This window comes from Nyctereutes procyonoides, unplaced genomic scaffold, assembly GCF_905146905.1.
Source record: "Nyctereutes procyonoides isolate TBG_1078 unplaced genomic scaffold, NYPRO_anot_genome, whole genome shotgun sequence".
NCBI classification, from domain to species: Eukaryota; Metazoa; Chordata; class Mammalia; order Carnivora; family Canidae; genus Nyctereutes; species Nyctereutes procyonoides.
In genome coordinates this window covers 1,432,316-1,447,686 of record NW_026575155.1, presented here as the reverse complement: position 1 = coordinate 1,447,686, position 15,371 = coordinate 1,432,316, and the positions used below count along the sequence as shown (strand labels likewise).

Below are 15,371 nucleotides of genomic sequence, written 5' to 3'. Positions count from 1 at the left end.
ATATATTTGAAAGAACAAAATGTTCCATGATGAAATCATAATAAAATCTGCACATTAGATATGACAGCTCCTATGTAAAACATTTCTGTAAGAATTCCAAAGGCTCTACTAAAATGTCTGGCATTTCTGTAAAACCTTAGTAGATATTTTTGGTATAACATAACATTACCTCAAAGAATTCCACAAGCTGTCCCTCCCCACATCTGTTAGCAAAGTTCTTGTCAAATATGGGTCATGAAATGTGGCTGAGGGCTGCAACTCTTTCAGTCAAAACTGGTGATGTAAAGTTGTCATATATTACAGTTGTGTCCCACAAGGGAACTAGGAGAGTATTATTTCAATCCCTTTAAAATTCCAGACGAAGAAGTAGATTTAGAGAAAGTGGAAAGATGTTAGGTTTATACAACTAGTTAGTGGCAGAACTAATCCCAAAATAATGCTATTCATTAGCTTTAAAAACTTCCGCACAGACATACATTTAAAACAAGTTTATACCCTGAAAGTCTAGACAGGTAAATAGTAGTGATTCACAAGAAGCAGAACATGTCTGAAGCCATCCGAATTTTTCAGTCTATGTAGAATACAACTCAGCTTCTTTTAATGTAAAAATAATGTTTTGTATATCTTACCAATAAAAAGAATAACAAAATTCAGGCAGAATAAAGAAAACTAATACAGTATGGTAGACACAGAGTCCAGTTATTTTGACTTTCTGGTTGTTGGTTTTGTTTTTGGTTTTGTTTTCACCCTTGGCAGATTAACACTCCCTGTAGAGGAGACATTTATTTGAGTTTCAGAAGCAAAGAATGACAATATGTGTCCTATGTCATTAATTTGATCAAGTGGAAGTATATTTGTGGGGTGGGGGTAATTTTTAAGAAGTCTAGGAAACAACAGAAATAACATAAGATTTCAAAATAGACATTGACACAATGCCCGTGTCGTTCTGCAGATTGACAATGCCCGGCTTGCTGCTGATGACTTCCGAGTCAAGTATGAGACGGAGCTGGCCATGCGCCAGTCTGTGGAGAGTGACATTCATGAGCTCCACAAGGTCATTGATGACACCAATGTCACTCAGCTGAAGTTAGAGACAGAGATCGAGGCTCTCAAGGAGGAGCTGCTCTTCATGAAGAAGAACCATGAGGAGGAAGTAAAGGGTCTACAAAACCAAACTGCCAACTCTGGGTTGACAGTGGACTTGGATGCCCCCAAATCTCAGGACCTCAGCAAGATCATGGCAAATATCCAGGCCCAGTATGACAAGCTGGCTTAGAAGAACTGGGAGGAGCTGGACAATTACTGGTCCCAGCAGATCAAGGAGAGCACCACAGTGGTCAACACACAGACCGCTGAGATAGGAGAAGCTGAGATGACGCTCATGGAGCTGAGATGGACAGACGGCCCAGTCCTTGGAGATCAACCCGGACTCAATGAGAAACCTGATGGCCAGCTTGGAGAACAGCCTGAGGGAGGTCGACACCTGCTACGCGATGGAAATGGAGCAGTTCAACGGGATCCTGCTGCACCTGGAATCAGAGCTGTCCCAGACCCAGGCAGAGGGGCAGGTGCCAGGCCCAGGAGTATGAGACCCTGCTGAATGTCAAGGTCAAGCTGGAGGCTGAGATTGCCCCCTACTGTCGCCTGTTGGAAGACAGGGAGGACTTCAGTCTTACTGATGCCCTGGACAACAGCGACTCCTTACAGACCATCCAGAAGATCATCACCCGCAAGATCGTACACAGCAAGGTGGTGTCTGAGACCAACGACACCAAAATTCTGAACCATTGAGGCAGCAAAACAGGATACCCTTTGAGGAGCAGGAGGCCAATAAATGGTTCAGAGGTAAAAAAAAAAAAATAGACATTGACAAATCTAAAATGCCATGAATTTTTTTATTAAATTCTATTTCATGAATAAACTGACTGACTTGGCGTATTTTTCTCATAACATAAGCACCAAGATATAAGTTAGGGAAGAATGGAAATGTCAGCCCAAGGCTAGCCCACTAGCCCCATGCAAGACCCTTAATGCCTATCCCTACTACTTTGTATTTGTGTACCCAATTCTTCAGGGTTCAAAACCCATCATTCTATTCTTCCTCTCCCCAGTCAGCTGAGGCCCAAAGCTGCTAAGAGGCATCAGAATTGTCCATATCTAAGTTTGCATGGACAGAAATGAATTGTCTCTCTTTACTCCTTCATTAAAATTCCTTTCTTAAGTCTGAAAATTTCAAGTAGATGTTAGGAAGAAAGCAACCTGATCAAATAGATTCAAATAAAGCATGCATAGCTAAATATTAAATATAAGCATATTTTATATTTACCTATATAAATATAGGTAAATAAGTATATACAGTTATATACAGTCTGGTTAAACTTCCCCAGGATTAGGTGTAATTTGAAAGGAGAACCGAACCTTAGCTCAAATGAATTTGTAATTAGCCAAGAATCTGGAATTTCAAACATAAAAGTAACAGGAAGGGGCTGGGAAGGTTATATGGTGGTCTTCATGCTGTCAACTACTCAGCTGTTCTGAGTTGTCATCACCTGTGGCTTTTGAGGCTGGCTTCTTCTGAGCCAGTTTTCATACCAGGGTAGGGGGAAAGCCAAATAGCAGGGCTGCCTCAATTTCAGAACTCTTCCTTTCTTTCTTTAAGACCACATTTATTTATGAGAGACACAGAGAGGCAGAGACATAGGCAGAGGGAGAAGCAGGCTCCCTGCAGGACTTGATCCTAGGACCCTAGGATCGCAACCTGAGCCAAAGGTAGAGGCTCAACCACTGAGCCACCCAGGTGACCCCAGAATTTTTTCTATCTGAGGTCTTTGTGGCTCCCTATATGATAATGCTCCTGTACGGCCTCAGTGCTCGTGATTCAGAGTTGCCTGCTTCATTGCCCTGTAGAGGTTTCTTATGACACAATTGCTTTTCGTGCCATTTGAGGAAGAAAGTTCTGAGCCAGCTCTCTTCACGCGGTAGTCTGGCTTTGCCTGCAACTTGTCTGTAGAAAGTTATCAGGGTGCTGTGCCTGGTTTCACTTCTGCAGCCTTTCAACTGCTTACAAGGAATGATAACAATTAATTCCGTTTGTAAGATGGGGGCAGGTGAGAGGGTTCACTTGATATGATAGAAGTTTCCTCTAAGGAGAAGTTATTAATGAAAAGATTGCTGATTTGAGTCCACATGTAGTCCTTGAGGAGTTAAACAATTTCACCTGCTAACTGGCCAATGTGGATGTGGATAATTAAAAGCAGGCAATTCAAAAAATATTAGCAGCTAGCAATTTGAAACCTATAAGAAGGGTGTTGACCTATCTTCACAGTGTTTCCACCCTTTGGGTTCCCTGGAGAAATTAAGAAATATTGGCTGATACTGATCCTTGCTGTAAAGAGCAACTTTTGTGGGTTATTCTGCCAAGAATCTGTTGTTTTAAGCAATTCATGAAGAGGGCCGGATTGGTATGCATTCTCCCTACTTGACTATTTCTGGTTTGAATTATTCCTTGCAACAATCAGTTCTGGCGGAAGGGTGGATTTACAGTGCACTGGTATTTAGATGGTGGGAGTAGGGGGCTGTTTCCAATTCCAAACTATATTGGGGAGTAATTAGTTGCAGTGGAATAGATCTTTTTAGAGATAAGGCCGATGGCTTCCTCTTTAAAATGCTTTTCATCAGCAAGATTGTTTTCTTTTAAAAAATGTAGTCCATCACCCATCTCTTTTGTGTGCGTGTGTGTTTTTCATTTTCCAAACTCTAACAAACAACACTTTGAAGGTTACACTTAAAATAGATGTTTATTTACGTGTGTAAAAGTACATAGATAACATTTGTAATCTGACACACCAATGTACAAAAAAAATTTATTCTGCAATTTAGGGGAAAATCTTATTTTTGTCTTTGTATTTGTACAATGAAGAATTTAGAACTTTATTATTCTCTTTATTGTTTTAAGACTCTTTGTTATTCATCTTTCTCTGCAAGATAAATTAGTGACCTACTAACATTCTTGCACCATTACAGAAGTCTTATTTCAAAAAAGTTCAGATCTTATCCAATTAGCAATTACTAGAAATAAAACTGTTAACTAGACATTTTTTTAAGGCTTGGTGTTGCGATAGTGTCATTTTCTGGAAATTAAGCCACTTACATAGAACTGTCAAAGAGAACCAGGTTTATACTATTCTTTTGGAATCTGGGTTTACGAAATCCCTAAGATGGTCTAATAAATACCCTCTGTGAGTTGAAGATTTTGTCATTTTAATCTTGGTCTCCCTTTCACAGACATTTCAGATAAACAACTATCAGGATTGGAGATCTAAATTGTCCACTTGAAATTCTTGTTACTGAATTATTTATACTTGAAACATAGGTGTTTTAATTAGTCATGTAAGGAATGTATATATTTTCTCAGTACTTTCTCCAGACACCAAACCAACTGAAATTTTGCTTTTCAACATAGCTTACCATAAGAGCAAAATTTTAAATTTTGTAAGCTTGGGTTTTCTGCCAATTTTATAGTTATCCATTATAGTTACAATCTTTTTTAAAGATTTTATTTATTTATTCATGAGAGACACAGAGAGAGAGAGGCAGAGACATAGGCAGAGAGAGAAGCAGTCTCCTCTCAGGGAGCCCAATGTGGGACTTGATCTCTGGCCCCGGGATTGATCACACCTTGAGCTGAAGGCAGAAGCTCAACTGCTGACCCACTCAGGTGTCCCTATAGTTATAATCGAATAATTTCACAGAAATTACACAGGGATGTGATGAAGTTTAAAATACAGGCTGAATTTTTCATCCATCTTAGCAATAGTCAAAATGATTCCAATAATAGTAATTTAAAAATAAGGAAAAATATTTATTAAACAAATTTCTACTAGGTCTTATGATAAACATTATATATACATTTAATAATGTGTAATTTATCTCCAAATAACAAAGGAAAAATAAAGGACAATTTTAGTCTTCCTCTAGACTGATAGAGATGTGGAGCATCAGAGAAGTCAGACAATATGTCTGAGGTTTTACAGTGAATAAGAAGAAAGGTAATTTTCTGGCTGTATTCCTCACCACCACACCATTGGATTTTGTGAATATCATCGTGAATCCCAGAAGAAATAATACAGTTGATCCTTGAACACCACAAGGGTTAAGGACACTGTCTACAGTCAAAAATCATGTATGAATTTCAACTCCCTCCAAACCTCTGCTACTAATAGCCTACTGTTGGCTGAAAGCCTTACCAATAATATAGAAAGTCCATTAACTTGTACTTTGTATGTTGTATGTTACATACTATATTGTACAATAAAGTAAGCTAGATGAAAAATGTTATTAAGAAAACCATAAGGAAAAGACACTTAGGGGTGCCTGGATGGTGCATTCAATAAAGTGACCAACTCTTGGTTTTAGCTCAGGTTATGATCTCAGGGTCCTTGGATCAAGCCTTTCTCTCTCTCTCTCTCTCTCTCTCTCTCAAATAAATAAATGTTTTTTTAAAGGAAAATGTATTTACAGTACTATAGGTTTATTTACTGAAAAAAAAAAAAACAAAATAAAACATGTGAGTGGACCTGCACAACCTAAGCCTGCATTGTTCAAGGAAATATCTGTATATTAATCCCCTGAATAAAAGAAGTACTTATACAAGTAGAAAGAAGGCAGGCTTTTTCTTTTTCTTTTTTAAGATTTTATTTATTTATTCATGAGGGACACAGAGGGAGAGGGAGAGACATAAGCAGAGGGAGAAGTAGGGTCCCTGCAGGGAGCCGGATGTGGGACTTGATGCCCAGACCTGGGATCGTGTCCTGAGCTGAAGGCAGATGCTCAACCCCTGAGCCACCCAGGTGTCCCAAGAAGGTAGGTTCTAAGGAGAAAAACAAGGTAGAGGATAAGGATAAGGAGGGTCTGGCTTGGGATGGGACTTCCATTTTAAGGAGAAAGGACTACAGCAGCATTATGGAAAAGGTGTCCTTGTGACTTAAGTCCTGTGGCTTTGGGGGTGGGAGAGAGAAGATATCTGAGGGACAGGAAACTTTCAATGAAAAATCCCTAGGGAAGCAAGATTCCTGGAGTGTTTGAGGAGAAGCAAAAAAAGCCAATGTGGCTGAGTGGTAATAAATAAAAATTGGGTAGTGGAAGATAAAACTAGAAAGGTAAGGGGTGGGGGTAGGCAGACATTCATAGGCCTTCATAAGTCATTGTTGAATTTTGGCTTTTATTTGGAATGAAATGTGAAGCCATTGGGAGGATTTCAAAGGAGAAATTATATGATATAACTTGTATCTTGATAATATCACTTAACACCTGTGCTGCAAATAGGCTAGGAGATGTGGGTTGGTACAAAAAAAAAAAAAAAAAAAGACAGTGATTCAGCTACAGTTGTTCAGTTGAGAGATGTCAATGTCTCGGATCAGAATAGCATCAGTGAAAGTGGAAGAAAGTTATTTTGAAGATGTGCTAGTGGTATTTGTAAGTAGATTGTGCCTGGGATATGACAAAAAGAGGAGGTGAGATGGGGTGGGGCCTGGAGCACAAGTGGAGAGTTTGGTGTTAGGCAAGTCCTTTCTTGTGGGTGAAAGTTTGTTAAATTTCAAATAGAAGTTCATCAGTTCAGTGTGAAAATGTGTTAAGAAGTTCTAGAAGCTGAAGGAGAGACAAGATATGAAATGATCATCTGGGAAAGTGGAAAAGTAAATGGACCAGCAGAGAGTAGGATTCCCCAACAGCTTAAAGTTGAGGATTGTAAATTTAATATGAGATCATATAGCAGAGTTTTGTGTTTGATTCCAGCCACATTGAGACACAGGTGCAGATATAAAGTATTTGGAGAGTCAGATTTAACCAGGGTTGAGGTTTTGCCAAAGTATTGATTATGGGAAAGAGGGACAAAGCAGTCAAAAAGTATATTCAAAGAAAAGCTTTTAGTTGATTATAGAACTTAGGCTCAGTAAGAAAAAAAGAGAGAACATTAGGTAAAGCAATCATATAATTTATTTTCTAAACTAGGGCACTATTCATTCTTATACTGAGATAACTAACAGGTTTAACCAACCCAACACTCTCTTATGCAAACCAGAGCATATTGTCATTATAGCATGAAGGGAAATTGGACAAGGAAAAGACCTTAGGATTGTTGGACTCAGAGCGCTGGAAGGGGCGGGCAAAGTGGGAAGTGAAGCCAGACAGTGATACTTGAAATTGATAGTATAGAAGGTTTGCAGTTGTTGTTAACAACAAAATCATGCCTACGTGGATGAGTGGCTGAGTAGATGGAGGGCAAAATAATTGTAAAGGAAGTCAAAAACAGAGAGACTTATCTATGGAAAGGTCCATACAGTTGTTTTCAAGCACAAAAATTAGGAAAAGAGTACGTTGGAGAGAGTGGTATTTACTAGAGGCTAATATTTTCAGAGAATTAAGGGCTTAGTTTTAGGATCAGTAGACACTTGCCCAATATACAGTAGATAATGTTATAATATGAAGACTTGATATTTAAAACTGGGGGAATTTAGAGAGGAGGAAGTAAGATATGTCCCAAAGCTTTAAAGAAGCAAAGAAAGCAAAGAGCATGCCTACTCATCTCTAGGCCCATAAGACCAAGTTTGTTGGAACGACTGAGCTGCCACTTGACCCCACAAGAGAAGCTGTGTGCCAATGAGCCAAGCTTCAGAGCAAAACGGTAGAGAAAACTGTCATAAATCTATTAAGGTTAAAAGGAATTTGGCTGTGTCATCAGAATGATGGGAAGGACGAAAATAATGCTGAGTGGGAGAGATGGAAGTAGGGAGTGGGAAGTGGGCTCAGAATAACAATGTATGCTCTGGAGGGAGATTAGACATAGAGGAAAATGAGACGACCGACATCTCAGAGATAAAAGGGGTGATGATATTGGGCCTTTCAGTCCCAAGGCAGATAATTATGCTCAGTCTATTTTCAGCAAAAAGAAGCACAGGGGTAGAGATGTGAAGGATGGGCTGCTGGCAGCCAGTCCTCTTCAGTACGGAGGTATGGTCCTACCACCACCCTAATATATTAATTGATTTCAAAAAACACTTTCAACCTTATACATTTTCCATATTTTTTATCAATTAATATATTAAGGTAAAGTTTATTACTGTTAATAGATTGATAAATGATGCCCTTGCAGGTAATATTTTTATTTAAAATTCAATTTTATTTCATTTAAAGTCTTCTATTTTGTTTAAACCCAAACATTTTCTGGAAGGACATATCTCTGAATTTAAAATCGTGACGTTGTGTAAAAATCATACAGAAAAGCATTGTATGTTGCTGCATACACAGACACATATGCTTTATAGTAACTAAATCTATTTTGTATTGTATTTTAAGGAGTCTTTAAGACTCTCGGTTTTTTAATCTAAGAAAATAGTAATACAATTTTAATTTGGGGCAACATCGTTACCTATTTAAATATTTTAGTAAATGTAATGCCTTTGGAAAAAAGTCATTTAATTAGCATATATTTGAATAAATTATTAATTAACAGACACTGCATAATACATTCAATTTTCTTTTTTTTTTACATTCAATTTTCTAATTAAAAAACTCTGCCAATACTTAATAGTGTGTTACTTATTTTAACATATTGAAAGCTATTTAGACTAAAACCCTAAGTCAAGGGGAACGCAAATATTTGGATGACTAATAACAGCAAAGGAAAAATTCAGTTTGGATACCTCTGCTTTTTCATTCAGACAAACAGAATGACAAAAATAAAGTTGTCTGTGTAAATGTATGGTTATTAACTCATTTTCAGTTACTCCTCAGGACAACTGATATTTTATCTCTGTGTTATTTAGCCTTTGAGGGAGAAAAACAAGAATGAATTCCAGGTTATATACAAAGCAAAACAAAGTTCACATAATTTTGTAAAAAAAGAATAACTGGATCCGTACATTTGGATGGGTAGTCCCATCTCTGGTCGATGGCTAAGACCAGTGATTCTGCATTCCTATGGTTTCCACTTTGACATTGTTATTTACTCTTGATTCTACAAAACATTGTGTACATGTTTTTTCTACGTTTGTTATCTTCATAGACCTTGCTAATAACTTAAGAATTGTACTGCCAATACATTGTTACAAAATTAGTGGGTGATAGTCTAATATCTGTTTCAAAAAAATGAATATGAAAATAGATTGGTTGCAAATATATGCTTTAACTAGTTAAGTAGAGGGTTATCCCAAAGTACTCACAAATGACTATGCTGTTTTTAAAATATGTGTTTTATTATACTTTGAAGAGTAGAGGATCTCTTTAGATGCTGTCTTAGTACGAATGCCAGCAGGAATTGCTTGTGGCTAAGACATTCCTTCCCACACAAGCCCCAAATGCTAGGGCAGATGTCTTCATAACAGGTTAACATGTCCCTTAAAATGTCCCCTTGCTCTGAATGGCCAGTGTGAAATTTAAAAAGAGTCAGAGTAGGATGTGGGAAAGCAACAGTACAAAAAAATATGTAAATAGCTTCCACTCTTCACCTAATTTCAAATGCCTAACTTTGGTTCACTACTTCTTTCCAATCTTTGATGAAGAGAAGAAAAACTATCAATTGGGTTCTTTCAAGGAATTATGGAAAAATTCCCTCATCAACCACTTCAGATTTGGCATGTGCTTTATTTTTTTATATATATCCTATAGATATGCTGTCAAAGACCCATCTATATCATAGGTAATAAATATGGTTCCAGAAATTCACTGTGGAAGCCAATGTAAAAATATTTTATCCTTTATTCTTAGCTTGGGTGTTGGGATGGCGTTTCTGCTGGACAATGAGTCTCCTGAACACTTCCTCAGTTGTGAGTTTCCTAAACAATCTTAGGATTGCCTGCCTATAGCAAAGCATAAAGATAAGACAAAATGTATTCTCAGCAGTTGATATAGCCTGTGCCTTTTAGACAAGATTCAACAGCTAAACTGTTCCCCATTTTTTTTACAGTTTTTGGACCTCTAGTCTTAAGAGGGTATGAATGTCTCTGGGTCTCCATTAAATTTCCTAAGATTCTTGTTTTAAAGTTAGGGAAGTAGGGATCCCTGGGTGGCGCAGCGGTTTGGCTCCTGCCTTTGGCCCAGGGCGCGATCCTGGAGACCCGGGATCGAATCCCACGTCGGGCTCCCAGTGCACGGAGCCTGCTTCTCCCTCTGCCTGTGTCTCTGCCTCTCTCTCTCCTCTCTGTGTATTCTCATGAGTGAATAAATAAATAAAATCTTAAAAAAAAATAAAGTTAGGGAAGTAGATAAGGGACTAGGAAAAGGTGTCTTGTTACCCAAGTAAATCATGTGAAAACTTTGAGCAGGAGCTATTAGGCTCAGGCAATTGGTGCCTTCAAAATGGAAACATTTTGTAAACTCACCCAGCTTTCTTAGGAACATATTCTCTTCCAGAACCTTCCCCTACACACACACACACACACACACACACACACACACTTGGTATTTCAGTAAAAAATGATCCAGCCATCACTCAGATTTTTCTAATTGCATATCTCAAAAGAGAGTCTCTTCCCACGGTAAGTGGAATCTGAGTATAAAGAGGAGATATTGTGTGAGCTACTGACTTTCGCTTAAGCACTTCTAACAACTTTTTAAAAGATTAGTATTACTAATTCTATCCGTTTCCAAGGGCTGCCATAGCAAGCATCACAAACTAAGTGACTTATGCAACAGAAAGTCATGCCTCAAAGTTCTAGAAACTAGAAACAAAATCAAGATGTCAGCAGCATTAGTTTCTTCTGAGGGCTATGAGGAAGAATACAATCCATGCCATTTTCTTAGTTCCCAGGGGTTTACCAGAAATCTTTGGCCTTCCTTGGCTGGTGGCAGATTATCTCCAATCTTCATATGGTGTCTCCCTGTGTGCCTGACTGAGACAAAAATCTCCCCTTCTTACAAAGTCACCACCAGTCCTGTTGTACTAGGAGCACCCCCTATTCCAATATATCCTCATCTACAATAATTACATCTGCAATGGCTCTATTTTCAAGTAAGTTCACACCATAAAATGCCAAAATTTAAGACTTAACTGTATAAATTTAGGGGAGACAAAATTCAAACTCTAAAACTGACCAATAGATCCTTGGAGGTGGCAACTCTTTGATTCATCATCTGATGCTGTTTCTAGTCTCCCAAGTTCAGTTTCTCCATTCCTCTTACTTATTTATATTTGGAATACTGAGTTCCAATGCATTCTTATCTTCTCTTTGAACCAGAGCATTTACTTATTTATTCAACAAAAATTACATTTATTAAGCATATATTATCTTCTAGGCACAAGAGACAATGTGTAAAACAAACACCGAATGCCTCCAACTCTGACAGACATTCAAATTTGAAAGTCAAAAGAGCATAGAGAATTTTGTAATTGAGAAGTTTTAGATATTAAAGAAAATCACATTTGTCTTCTACATACAGAACACAAAGGAAGAAGTCAAGAACTTGTTTACTTGAAATTCCTTGCCTTCCCTAAAGTTTAATTTTTCATTCTTAATCATCAGTTTAGGGGACAATCTGACATTCCAAAGGGAATAGTTCCTAGTAAGAGGAAACAGACTGCAAGAGTGTATTTTTGAGGGCTCACTGAGCATCTGTGGTCCAGCAGCCACAGACAGATTTTTTTTTTTTGCTTGGATTATATCCTTAAGACCTTGAGCAAATGTTGCTCAAAAATGTGAATGGAGAAGTTTCACTCTAGAAATGATTTTCCCTTTTATGCTTTGTTCTTTGCCACAAGCAGTTTAAGCAAACCATTCTTCAAGAGGCACACTGGGATAAGATTCAAATGGACCGCAGAGTGAATGGAAATCATGCAAATAAGGAGGAAGAAGAAAAATGCATTAAGTACCAAAATGGCAACAAGGATACAGAGAAGCTGGACAAGACTGGAATCTCTGTCTTCATGGTGACGATGGTCACAAGGTGAACAGAAAGATCCAATTCTTAAAACAAGAGTAGATAGCTTAAAATCACTATTTGTCATGGGTTATTAGGAAATATCTGTACGAAAGATATACTTCATTTTGAATTTTTTATTGTTTACAATAAAAAAATTTGACATTTAAAAAAATTAATGTCAAAAGAAACTAGTTTCATTCAAGAAAGACCTAAAAGTTTCAAGTATCAAAAAATAAAAAAAATAAAAAAAATAAAAGTTTCAAGTATCTCATTTCATTGGTATTGGAAATTCCAATGCAAGAATATTTTTTTTCATTTTCTAGGAGGGTCTAATGCAATAATGAATCATCTAGGACACAAAACTGAGACCCTACAGCATCCCAAGCTGAAAGCAGTTAAGAGATGTTTGTCCCTTGGTCTGAAAGGGAGAAACATTAAAAAGTCACTGATCTTGGGAAGGGAATGGAGCCATAGCTTACCTTGACTAGGTATTGTCATGTTTTTCTGCAAAATGAATACAGTTGTCTTCACGTCCACCAGAAATGCATGAAGGATCCTTCCTTTAATTTCCTGTGGTTGGAGACATACGGCTACTTCTGGCTAATAAATTAGAGGTAGAAGTGCCATATTTAATTTATTTGCCAATCCAAAGGCCCACCCCACCCCATCCCACCTCCAGTCCTACCCACACTCTTTGCCCAGAGGGATCTCCTTTTCCCACTAGCATAACCAACAATGTTTAATTTTGGTTGTGCTCTATCAGCCTGGGTCTCTGAGCACAGTGAGCAGAAGACTGCTGTTGACACTACAATATACATGCAGCATGAGCAATAAATAAACCTTCAGTGATTTTAGCCACGAAGATTTTGGTGTTATTCATTTTCATAGCTTTTATTAGTCCATCCAGACAGACTCCATAACCATATCAATATTTGACATTAGTTGGATTTGTAATTTTTTCCAGTCTTAGTTGTATGTTTACATTCTCATTATTGTTTTAATGTGCATTTCTCAGATGCAAAATATTCTGTGTATCTTACGATATGATTGTGAGATTTTTGTGTTTCCTCTTCAATTTTGTTATTCATTGATACTTCCCATTTTATATTGCTATCATTATAAGCATTGATTTTCATGAGTTTTACTCATGTTTTTTTTTATTAATCTTTCTTAACTTTTAGGCATTGCAAATATTTTCTTTCAGCCTAGCAACTTATCTTTAACTTTGTGCTGTCCTTTTTGGAAAAGAAATCCTTAATGTCTATAACATCAAATTGTTAATAATTTTGCCATTGGTGTTTTGTTTAAGAAATCCTTTCTGATCTCTAGGCCAAAAAAATAGATTCCTAAAAAACAAACAAACAAAAAAAAACAAATAATGAATTGCTACTTTTTCTTTTAATAACTTTATAGTTTTCTGCTTTCCGTATATACTTCTTTAATCAATCTAAAGTTTTATTTTCTTCCATAGAAAGAGTACTTTTCTCAACACCATGTATTTAAACAATCTGACCTTTTACCATTGATTTGTAAAGCCAGGTTTCTTGTGTTCTAAGTTCTCATATATTTGCAATGTGATCATTGACTCAAATTTGTTAAATAGTTCCCCTTGGCAAAAGCAAGGGCATCTTGCTTTTGTATTTCATGGCTGGCAGTGCCCACCCATAGGAATTTGAGCAATGCAGATGAACACAAACACTTCCATCATTGTATAAAAAACATTAGTTGATAATCTCTTATACTGGATTAAACACATTAGCTGAACATGAAAAATGCATTAATATTCTACACCATGTTAGGAAGAAATGACATATAGAGTGTTTGGTTTGAGCTCCTAGAAGCAAAGCCAGAGATAAGAATTTATATAGAAGGAACTTATTTTTGGAGGTAAAAAAGCCCTGGTAGCAAAATTGGGAAGACAGAGAAGACAGATAATAAATGGTAGCTACTACTGTTGGGACTAGAGCTTAACTTCACTGGGAAAAACTCTGGGATTCATTGCAGAACACAAGCTTTGCAGTTATACATGAGGGATGAGGGAGCCGATTATTTTCAAACAACAACAAAAAACATTGTTTCAGAGCTGTATTCCTGGTCTTCAGTGGGCAGCAAAGGAGTTCCAGCACCAGGAGAAATCTCTTTGGCACAGAAACTCACAGCTGATAGTATATAGGTACATGATGTGTGTGCACTGAGGAAGCAAGGGTGAACATAGATCATGACCATTTAGCTCTATTTAATAGGAAGGGAAATATAGGACCTTACAGCAGGACTTCTCAAGTTTAACTAATAAATGTACCCTTTGGAAATCCTGACAAAAACCCTACAAAGTGAATACTGTTAATATTCCTATTTTATGCATGAAAATACTAAAGTATAGATAGAGGTGTTGGGGATATATCCTAAGATTTCAGAGCCAGGTTTGTTTTTTTACCATTTTTTTTTCAGGAATTCAGATCACTGGGATATTGAAACTCTTGGTATAAGTATTTCATTATTTGTATTGATCCCTCACTACATTTGCAAAATACTCTGTGTGGAAAAATTTTATATGTGTATGTGTGTGTGTATATATATAGATTTATAGATTTATAGGTTTATATATATATATGTATAAAATCACGTCAATAGTGAAAATGTTTTATTTCTACAAAACGAAAGAAACAAATAGGTAAGATGTGAAATCCAAATGCCAAATTACTTTATGGTTGAAATGTAATAACACAAACAGGAAATATTATCCAAGCAGAGAGCGGACCTCATATTTAATGTTCTCTCTTCTTATTTCCTCACATTACCCACAATGAAAATAGTATTGCAAAGCTCTGACCTAAGAAGCTATTTACCATACTTTGTCCTTAAAATCTCTCAAATCAAATCTTGGGGTTTGACTTTTTAAAATGTAAACACAATGACAGCTTTTGAAAACTATTTTCCCCATGCTAGTGTTTAGTTACAGTCATTCGCTGCTCTTTCTTAAAAAGAATAATACAGTGTGGCAGATTATCCTCCTGTTTATGGGACTTTAGATCCATGGCCAGCCTGTTTGCAAAATAGTCTATATTAGACAGTTCTGGATGTTCTCCACCTGTACCTTTCCCCTTGGGGTGATAGTAGGCTCTGAAATTCTTCTCTTGGATCTACTATCTGAAAGCTAATTAAAGAAGACAGGGGTTCCAGGGTGGCTCAGTCAGTTAAGCATCTGACTCTTGATTTCAGCTCAGGTCATGATCTTAAGGTTGTGGGATTGAGCCCCACATTGGCTTCTGTCCTCAGTGGGGAGTTAACTTGTCTCTCTCCCTCCCCTTGCTGGCTCTCTTCTTACTCTCATGATCTCTAAAATAAATAAATAAAATCATTAAAAATATATACATAATGTTCTTTGTCATAAGAAGCTTTTAAAATGTAACACATTAAAATTTCATAGTTTTTTTAAAAAAATTTCCCCTAGGGAA

General features: G+C 37.1%; 1 pseudogene; it reads left to right on the top strand.

The window, feature by feature from the left end:
• The first annotated feature begins 928 nt into the window (after positions 1–928).
• On the top strand, positions 929–1,791 carry LOC129502003 (keratin, type I cytoskeletal 18-like; annotated as a pseudogene).
• Positions 1,792–15,371: the final 13,580 nt, after the last annotated feature.